The sequence below is a fragment of the Erpetoichthys calabaricus genome, chromosome 4 (assembly GCF_900747795.2).
Source record: "Erpetoichthys calabaricus chromosome 4, fErpCal1.3, whole genome shotgun sequence".
Lineage (NCBI taxonomy): Eukaryota > Metazoa > Chordata > Cladistia > Polypteriformes > Polypteridae > Erpetoichthys > Erpetoichthys calabaricus.
In genome coordinates this window covers 302,032,825-302,044,084 of record NC_041397.2, presented here as the reverse complement: position 1 = coordinate 302,044,084, position 11,260 = coordinate 302,032,825, and positions in this window count along the sequence as shown.

Genomic DNA, 11,260 nt, shown 5'->3' with positions numbered 1-11,260 from the left:
ATAGGCCTTCAGATCCTTCTGATCCTCTTCACTCACCCTGTGACAGCTCTCAAGTTTACAGCTCATCCAAAAGGCAGTTGAGACAGGTTAACACTCGTGTCAGCTTCTGTGATGACAGCAGAATATCTTCAATTTAAAAATCGATAGTAACAAGACAGTGGTGAAATCACAACATTAATAACTGATAAAAAATTAAGTGAAAAAGTGAGAGAGAGAAAGCGAGAGCACTTCTGTAAAAGACAACCGATGCAGGACATGAAAACGCTTTCAGACGTTCTGTTTCAAAATACAAAGGCTTTATGTGTCCAGTCCTTGCCCGTGTAGAATATGCACATTGTTCTAGTATCTGCATGGATTTTCATCCCTTATCTCCAAAGATATGCTTTTCATATAAATTTGAAATTTTAAGTGGGCCCTGTGTTTGTGTGTGGGCCATGCTATGCACCCTATGATTGCTCTGTCTCCTCATCACCTCACCACCATAAATTAGATTAAGTGAGTTCGAGAATGTTTTGTGAACAAAGTAGCAAAATAGAAATGCTTCATTACTGTATTTGACTGTGTTTTGAGAATATTTCTACGTTACTTGCATAAATGTTTATGATTACATTTACCGTATTTTTCGCACCATAAGACGCACTTTTTTTTCCCCAAAAGAAGGTTGGAAATGTCTGTGCGTCTTATGGAGCGAATATTGCATCACAGACCATGATGTGTAATACCTGACAAAAGTCGACATCCAGGGCTAGAGGGCGACAAAACTCACTGTTACGTTACAGGCATTCCCTCTGTGCTTGGAGGAATGTTAGACTCATTGACTCGGCATCTAATCCTTGCGTGTGCGTGAGTTGCGAAATCTAAACAAATATAAACAAAGGCAAGATAGCATCTTCATCTCATGAGGGAGCGAAGCGCATTATCACTGAGTTGGACTCTGGACTCGATAGATTACCAGCCGCTGGATTACTTCAGGCTGTTCTTTCCTGAAGCTGCCTTTCAGCTACTGTCAGACGAGACAAACAGGTATGCAGAGCAATTTTTTGAATCGAGGGCTGTGCTTGCACCGCATTCTCATTTTTCAAACTGGAAACCCACAACAAAACACGAGATGAAGGGCTTTGTGGCATTACAAATATAGATGGGACTAGACTGGCGATATAACTTCAGGGAGCATTGGTCCAAACGTGCTTTGTCCCCTGGTGGCTTTGGACAGGTTATGTCGCGTGATGATAGGTACGTGATGCTGCAAAGTGATTGTGAGCAACTGAGCTTAATAAATTCTGACACTAGTGATGAGGAGTTCTTGGGGTTTCCATAAAACTAGAAGAATGCTTGAACCTTAAAGTCTCTCCTTATTTGTTAATGACAGTGATGATGTTTCTTAATACCGCTGTTGAATTTACATGGTTGAAATATTATTCTGCTATATTTTATTAAACATATTAGTGCACCATTTGGTTCAGAATATTTTTTTTCTTGTTTTCTTCCTCTAAACCTAGGTGCGTCTAATGGTCAGGTGCGTCTTATGGTGCAAAAAATACGGTACCTTTTCTTCACTACATTTCTTAACGCAAATGGGTATTTTTACTTCAGTATATCTTGCTAGACACATTTGTATCTGAACAAAAATGGGGGTCATTTTTGAGGCCAGGGAATGCTTACAATTATTTTTTTTCGTTTAAATGAATTGTCAGGAGGCATTCACATTACAAAAATTCACTATATGAAGGGGTTTGCAGGAACAGATTAAAGCGGAGGAAGCCTGTACATCTGTTCTATTATTGCCCCACCCAATGAATTAGAATCAAATCATTGAGCTGTCTGCTCGTGCTGAATGTCACTGCTTCAAGTTGCAGGCTCATACTTTATCGATTGCTGTAAACTCAAATGCAGAAAGAAGGTAGCCTGAATTATTTTAAATTAGTTTTTTAACGAATAAAATTGAGAGAGATCATACATGTACTTGTACTCAAGCAGAGCTATGCAATGTCATTGTCTCTTTTTCCCCATCCAGGACACCACCCCGTCTTCAATTCTCCATTCACCCTGTTGGCTAGCGGTGCTATTCACATGGCTTGTCGATAACTTCTGCTGCATCCTTCATATGCATAAAGCACTCTCAGCACAGAGCATGTAAGTTAGTGCAGTATTAATAAATATTGACAAATAAAAAAATGTGTTGGCTAATTTTGGTTTTTGTATAAAGTTGTCAAATTTCAATCAAATCTATCTAAACATTTTTGAGATTTTGAGGTACTTGATTTTTCTATTGTGGAGGGCTTAACCTGAAATATTAACAAATGTCCTTACTTAGCAAATATCTGCTGACATAGATAACGTTGATGAGTGAGTGAGAAAGTGAGTTAGTCAGTCATTCAACTTTGATATATATATATATATATATATATATATATATATATATGCAGTGTAAATATATACAGTATATATATATATAAATATATTAAACCTTGCTTATCCTTCCTCATACTAATCATTTGTCTAACACTTTTGGATACTTCCGTCTTTGATTTCATGCACTGTGTTCTGTCTGCCTGCCTACCTTTTTGATTATTGCTTTTGGATTATGGACTAGTATAATAATAAAACAATATTTATTTTAAACTTTGTTGTCTACTTGTCCTTAATTTGCACATTAAATAAGGCACAATTTGTGGCACATTGCTCTGTTCTAATTAAGTTTAACTACGTTAAGTCACCTTGGTAGGATCAATGGCTATAGTTCAATTTGGATAACCCTTCATGGACAAACCTGTACTCCAATTATCAACTCACCCAAGAAACCAATGACAAAATATCCTCTCCTTCCATTACAATCCAGTGTCAACACTACATGCATCCTCTCTATGTTTATTGCATTATTTTCTGTATTTACTGAGACACTATTGTATGTACAGTGAAGCCATGCAGTTTCTTGTTTTCCTAGTTCCAAAAAATTGTCTTAGTTAAATTTCATTAACGTCCAGTGCTGCCTGGATAGCCCTAAATTGGATTGAGCCAGTATGAAAATGTCATTTTTTAGTTTTGCCACTATTAGGAGATGTCAGAATCTGTAAGACATTAACACAGGTGTAGTATATGTTGTGGACAACAGGGGCGTATAGCCCCCCAAACCCTGGACACAGAAGCCAGGTTCAGCACACAAGACACCTCTATTCCCGTGGGGGACGCCTTTATCTTGTTCCTCACAGTGTCACAGTTCCCAAGCACAATACAAGTCAGCCTTTCCTTCCAATCTTCTTTCACTCTTCCTTGTTCCGTCCTTCTGCCTCCACTCCCTCTCAGGCAAGGTTTGTCCACCTCCTCCCGATTCTGGCTCTCGGAATGGAGTCAGGCGCCTCCTGTTATTCAGGTCCTGGGAGTGTTCCTAGTGGCTACCTGGAATCACTCCCGGGTGTGGTAGAAGTCCACTATAGGGCTCTGCAGCTCCCCCCTGGCGGCCCCCACAGACTCCAAGAGGGCTGTATCAAACTCCAGCTCCTGGGGTGCCCTGTGGGAATCCGTGGTGCCACAGTCACCCAGGAGGGCTGCCCTTTAGTGTCCCAGGGAAGGTATTGTCCCACCGGTCCTTCCATTCTATTGGCGTCCCGGCTAAGAAATGGCTGTGGCCATCTGTCACAATGTGTAGTTAAAGTGAATTCAGAAAATATGCAGACCTCTTCACTTTTTTCACATATGTCTCAGTCTTATGTGAAAATAATTTAAATAATTTAAATTAAAATTTTCCCCACAAAAAAAAAAATTAGAAATTAAAAAAAAAATTGCATGAAACATGACACAAATTAAAACAAGTGGGATGAGAACATTTTCGGCAGATAGTATTAAGGATTTAACTGTAAAAGATATCTCTGTTTTAATTCTGTAACGCCGCTGCAGGGTGGGGTTTGTTTTGTTTTGGACGTGCTCTGTCTCTTCGTATGTCAGAGGACTGGAACATCGCGAAGTGGGGTCTAGCCTCATGTGGGGAGGCAAAATGGGGGGGTGGGGGGATAAAGGGGGGAGAGAAGGAGAGCAGGTTATATCTAATCTATTCTTATAATCCTTATAATTATAAATATCAATGCAACAACAGGCTAACATGCAACAACTCATGGGGAATCTTGAAACTAAGATTAAAACTGCCATATTACCAATTAAAACTATAAAATGACATTAAAAACTCAGAATCAATGTCTCCATGATGGGACAGTTAACTTTGTGAGCTGGAATGTTAAAGGCCTGAATCACGAATTAAAGAGAAAGAAAGTATGCTCTCACCTAACAGGCTTAAACGCTAAAATAGTATTTCTACAGGAGACCCACTTACTAACCAAGGATCAGTTCAGATTACAAAAAGACTGGACTGGCCAAATGTTCCATTCTAGCTTTATAAAGAAAACTAGAGGGGTGGGAATTCTCATACATAGAACAGTTCCATTTGTAGCATCAGAGGTAGTGTCGGACCCTGAAGGGAGATATGTGATGGTCATGGGCAACTTATATAACAGTAAAATGATTTTGATAAATGTTTATGCACCCAATGTTGATGATAAGGAATTCATGCAAAATCTATTTGCATCCATTCCCAATGTGAACACTCATAAAATTATAATGGCTGGGGACTTTAATTGTGTTTTAAATCCACTCTTAGATAGGACTCCTGTGACAGGGGGGACGACATCTAATACTGCAAAGATAATTACACAGTTTTTAAATGATCACAACTTATCAGACCCCTGGAGGTTTCTTAACCCAAACTCAAGAACATATTTGTTCTACTCACCAGTGCATTATAGCTACTCAAGAATTGATTATTTTTTTATAGATAATAATTTCCTGCCTACAATTAAATCATGCAAATATGACACAATTGTTATCTCTGACCATGCCCCTCTAGTCTTGGAGCTAAAATCAATAAGCCCCTCGTACTCACCTCGCAGATGGCGTCTTAACCCTCTTTTATTGGCAGACGAGAACTGCACAGAATTTATATCCAAACAAATCAGCTTCTTCCTAGAGACAAACACGTCTACAGAGGTTTCTGCAGGAACACTCTGGGAAACTCTAAAGGCCTTCTTAAGAGGCCAGATTATTTCATATCTTTCCCATAGAAATAAATTAGAAACCAAGAAAGTGTCAGAGCTAAGAAATGAAATTACTAGAATAGATGAAGAACAAGCCAGGCGTCCAAGTGAAGCTCTTCACAGGAAAAGGCAGGCCCTGCATACAGAACTTAACATCTTAACAACTAAAAAACTGAACAACTTATTTATAAGTCTAGACAGCATTACTATGAACACAGAGAAAAAGCTAATAAGCTTTTAGCTCAACAAAATAAACAAGAAGTTCACAATGCAATACCAGTAATCACCAACAAGAATGGAGAAGAAATCATCGACCATAATAAAATAATGCACACATTTAGAGATTACTATAAGTCGTTATATTCCACTGAGCCCAAAGAAGACAACACGCAATCTAATGCATTTCTGGATAATTCACAAATACCACAAATAGATGCTTTAAGTGCTGAGGAACTAGATAAACCTCTAACGCTAACAGAATTACTAGACGCTATAAAGTCACTACAAAGCGGGAAATCATCAGGCCCTGATGGTTACCCCGTAGAGTTTTATAAGAAATTCTCCACTCAGCTAGCTCCACTCTTATTGGTAACATTTACAGAAGCTAAAGACCACCAAATACTACCTCAAACATTTCGACAAGCATTAATCACCGTCTTTCCTAAACAAAATAAGGACTTGTTACAATGTGCATCATATAGACCAATTTCACTCCTGAATAATGATGTTAAGATACTCTCAAAAATCCTAGCTAGAAGGATGGAGAAAGTGCTGCCCTCGGTAATAACACAAGATCAAACTGGATTTATTAAAGGCCGACGTCTATCTTCAAATCTCCGACGCTTGTTTAATGTTATATATTCACTAGCAAAATCAAACACCCCAGAGATATTACTATCATTAGACGCAGAAAAGGCATTTGACATGATCGAATGGAATTACCTTTTCACTGCATTGGAGAAATTTGGGTTTGGCCCGAATATTTGTGCTTGGATTAAACTACTGTATACCAGTCCAGAAGCTTCAGTTTGTATTAATAAAATTTGCTCAGACTACTTTAAACTAGAACGTGGTACCAGACAAGGATGTCCCTTGTCGCCACTGTTGTTTGCAATCGCTATTGAACCACTGGTGGTTTACTGCCGAAATTCTCATCAGATAAAGGGGATTGTCAGAGAAGGACTGGAACAGAAAATTTCTCTATATGCAGATGATATGGTCTTATATATATCGGACCCAGAAAACACTGTCCCCGCTGTTTTAACAGCACTAACAGAATTTCAAAAGATATCTGGTCTTAGAATTAATCTGAATAAAAGTATACTCTTTCCAGTGAACTCACAAGCATATAATATTAAATTAGACACCCTACCTTTTACCATAGCAGATCAGTTTAAATACCTAGGGGTAAATATCACAAGTAAACATAAAGCTCTTTATCAACAAAATTTTGGCGTCTGTATGGAAAAAATTAAGCAAGACTTGCATAGATGGTCAACCCTTCATCTCACTCTAGCCGGAAGAATTAACATTGTTAAGATGAATATCCTTCCTAAACTTCTCTTTTTATTTCAAAAACATTTCAATATATATCAATAAATCGTTTTTTAAACAGTTAGATTCAATAATAACCTCATTCATTTGGAACTCAAAACACCCACGTATCCGAAGAGCGACCCTACAAAGACCTCAGGCAGAAGGTGGCATGGCTTTACCTAATTTTCAGTTTTATTACTGGGCAGCAAACATACAAGCCATAAAAACCTGGACACAAATCAATGCACATACACAGGCTTGGTCTGCAATAGAAGTAAAATCCTGTAGTACTTCTTTATATTCCCTGCTCTGTTCTCCAATAAATGAAAGTTATCGCAAATATACTAATAACCCAATTGTGCTTTACTCACTCAGAATATGGAACCAAATTAGGAAGCATTTTAAGATGGAAAATCTTTTATCAGTGGCACCTCTGCAAGGGAACCACCTCTTTCAGCCTTCGCAAGTATATCCAGTTTTTAATACCTGGAAAAGTTTTGGGATTAAAATGCTCAGAGATCTTTATATAGACAACATATTTACATCTTTTGAACAATTACGTTCAAAATTTAACCTCCCAGCTACACATTTCTTTTACTATCTTCAAATTAGAAATTTTGTTAAACAGAAATTGCCCGATTTCCCCCACCTTGCACCCTCCACAATGCTGGAAAAAATACTGCTCAATTCCGAGGAAACAAACACTATTTCTGCAATATATAAAATCTTATTAGAGTCCCTACCTTTCAAAGATCCAAGAGGACATTGGGAAGAAGATCTCTTAATCAATATATCAGAAAAGGAGTGGAAGGTAGCAAAGCAGAGAATTCACTCGAGTTCTATATGCGCAAAGCATAGAATTATTCAACTAAAAATTATATATCGAGCTCATCTGTCTCGCTTAAAACTGTCCAAAATGTTTCCAGGCCAGGATCCAACCTGCGAGCGCTGCAACCAAGCTCCTGCCTCACTGGGTCACATGTTCTGGGCCTGCACCAAACTAACATCATTTTGGACAAAAATTTTTAATTGCCTCTCAGACAGCCTTAGTATCACAATCCCTCCTAACCCATTAACAGCTGTGTTTGGTGTTCTTCCAGATGGACTTGAATTGGAGAAGGACAAACAAACGGTGATTGCATTCACTACACTCTTGGCACGCAGACTTATTTTGTTAAATTGGAAGAATCCTAATTCTCCTCTTATAAGTCAGTGGGAAACCGATGTTTTATATTATTTGAAATTGGAAAAAATCAAATTTTCAGTTAGAGGATCTGTACAAAATTTTTTCAAAACTTGGCAGGATTTAATCAATATTATTTTAGAATAAGAGAATGAACTATTATTGCATTTAACTCCCTTCTCCATCTCTTATTTATATAGATATTTACTTCTCCCCTTCTTTTGTCTAATGTTGCCTTATTAAAAAGCTTAAAGAAATTTTCCTTTAGCTAAGCTCTCCTTCTCAGGGGTGGGGTTTGATTTGTTTTCAAATTTGTTGGGTTATAAATTGATCTGTTTGTATGGAATGATTACAATGAAAATTAATAAAATAAAAATATTAAAACAAGTGGGATAAAATGACTTGAAGCAACAGTTTGCAAAAGGCTTCAATTATGAAAGAAGGGGGATTTTGCAATGAAAAAAATTATTTAAAAAAAAATTTTTTTCAGACAAAATACCTTTATTTTTTGTTTCTCCCAAAAAGAGATGAAAGAGAGTGTGTAGTTGATGCAAATTTGTTTTGTGGCATCATTCAAACTGGTATGAATGCAATACATCATAGCTCAGGGACGGCAGCTCTGGACATCATCCAAACTATTTCAAGGCAGGCAATTTGGATGTCTGTAGGTGGACGCCAGTCAATATGATTTCCAAAATGAAAAATACTTAATCTTGAATTTGATTCTGAGAATTATTTTAATAATTGTTGATGCCAAAACAAGTTATATTTAGGAGATGGTCAGTGTCACTATGAGCAGACATTTTGCTCTCAAGCAGGTGAACCAGTTTCATTAAAATTGACCTCAGAAGCAAAACCAGAGCTAACCAAAGATTAGGCTAAAGGCCAGGCCACCAAAAACAAAATATGTCCAGCCACTGTGACAATAATGGCAGGTTACAAAGTAATTTAAACATATATTAATCAAATTCTATTAACTTTGTTAATCACACACTCAATACTAGAAATCGGTGTAAACAAAGCAGAGTGTGCAAGAAGTATTTACAAGGTGAGTCAAAATTATGTTAACATTTGAATGGCAGAAACAATTTATTCACAAAACATACTTTATATGTGCAAGACGATTTACAGGAATGTCTCAACCTGTCCGCCATCATGTTCAACACATATACCATATGTGGTATAAAAATTGTATATAATTATATACATAGCAGTACCATTAGTGTTAACATAATTTCGACTCACCCTGTATATATAGTGAACGGTCGTACTGCGTTTTTGTTCTCCAAGGCCTAGCAAATACAGAAAAAACACACTTTTGGGCATCTTAGAATTTTACCTATGCAGGATCATCTCCACACAGCTAAAGCGGCAGTTTGTAACTAATATATCTTACAGTGTTATGCAGCTTTAGGGCCTATTCACACGTTAGTGCTAGAAACTTTCAGTGTGGCTTTGTGTTATTCAGGATTTTTAATGGCTTTTTGGAAGCATTTTTTACGGGTTTTTAGAGAGCTTCTTTAACCATTTTCCTAGCGTTTTCAAAAAGGCATTTTGCAGGGAAAATATGATTCCTATTTTTAGGTCCTGAGGCATTGTCATGTTGCGAGGTGATTGTTGTGTTTCAAGAACGTCTTCTATGACTTTAGTGCTTTTATTCCTACTGCTCACAAGAGGAGGTGTTGCACATATTGGGTTCTGCAGCAAAGGGAATTGAGAGGAGAATTGTCCCTGTGAAGCAGGGAGCATTCGGGAAAAATTCCTCAAACACACACAGGTGTCAATAAACATGTAAACACGTAAGTAGTGATATGTGAAAAAAAATATTATTTTTGCCTTATTTCACAAATAGAAAAAAGCCTGCTGCTGCTGTCATAACATCTTGCAATTGCATGATCTATTCTTCTGATAACACTTTAGTAAAAAAGTTAATCCTGTATGTACTGAGGGGTACATTTAATCTACCCAGTTTAGGGTCACTGCGAACCAGGGATAATCTCAGCAGTACTGAATGTAAAGCAAGAAGCAAATGTGCTGAATTGTATGCTGTCCCCTTTTTGGACTGAATCGCACCACCAAGCTGAAAGGAGTGCACTGCATTCAATCCAGTAGCAGACAGCAATTATTAACATACCTGATTTGTTGTTATTCAGTTATTTGCTAAAGCTATTTTGAAACAGTGTGGTCTGGTGTTACAACGGCCAATGTTAACCCGAAGGCTCGGGGATGGAAAATGGGGATGGATGTTATTCATTTCACAAAGGACTAAAGGTACTTTCTTATTAGAAAAGAGTTACTGACACATTTCCAGCATTATGTGTTGAAACAGATAATCATACTCCATTAAACACAATCACTAATACCAATCAATCCAGAAATGCATGGGCATAACATGCAAACTCCATGATACAGTTGCTACTGTAAGGCAGGAATGCCAGCTCTGCGCTACCACTCTGCCTATACTGAATGTTAAAACCATCCATCCATCCATCCTGATTAAATCGACATGCATACCTATAACATTTGTTGAATTCTTGTCATTTGATTGCAGGGTTTGTGCTCACTTGACCTTTTTCTCAATTGTTCCATGCATATGACTACACAGGAAATGTTTTGTACCCACGTATAGTGTTTGAGATTCTAATTTGTAATTTTATTTTTTCAAACTCTTCCTTGGCCTTTAGAAATCCTTAGACTGTGGGGTTTATTTGTGATTTTTGAAGACCTAGCGGTTATATTAATTTTTTGTTTCCTTTTGCTCTTAAAATTTTTTAAAACGATTCACGTTCTCCCATAATGATATCTTGTTTTTCTTATGGTAAACAACCGTATTGAAAACTGGGCTATTGGGATATGACACCCCCATAGATGTGTTTCAGGGTCCCAGAGGTTGCATGTCATTGTTAAAGCTGACCCAAATGTTCTTGACTGTCCATGACTGTATTCATGAAAGAAACAAAATGTTTCTGTCTTTTCATAGTCATTCACTTGCAGGCACTATGCAAGGAACAGCTATTTAACAGAAACTCTGTGTTTTCTACTGTTTTTCTTTTTGTTTCTGCACTTATTTACTAGTTTTCTAGACTTATTTAAGGTTAGAATTGATCTGGCTTCTGGCTTGTCACTGATAATAGCCATTAAAAATCAGATAAATTCATTTTAAATGGATTTTAAATTTACAGATGATCTACAATGCATGCAAATCCCGGCGCCAACTCGTCTTAACTGCATTTCAAAAAGCTAAAAACTTGAATGGAGTTGTAAACAGGACCTGAAGGCTGCCATAAGAAACACTGAGAAAAATAAAAGCAGGTTGAATTAAATACTCCTATAATCAGCTACTTATCCTCCAATCACAGCACCTAAGCAGCTCAGTTTCACTTTTTCACAGGAGCTGTTTGTTCACCGATGGAGAAGTTGATGGGCGAGTCAAATTGGGACAATATTGAGGGATTCAGTC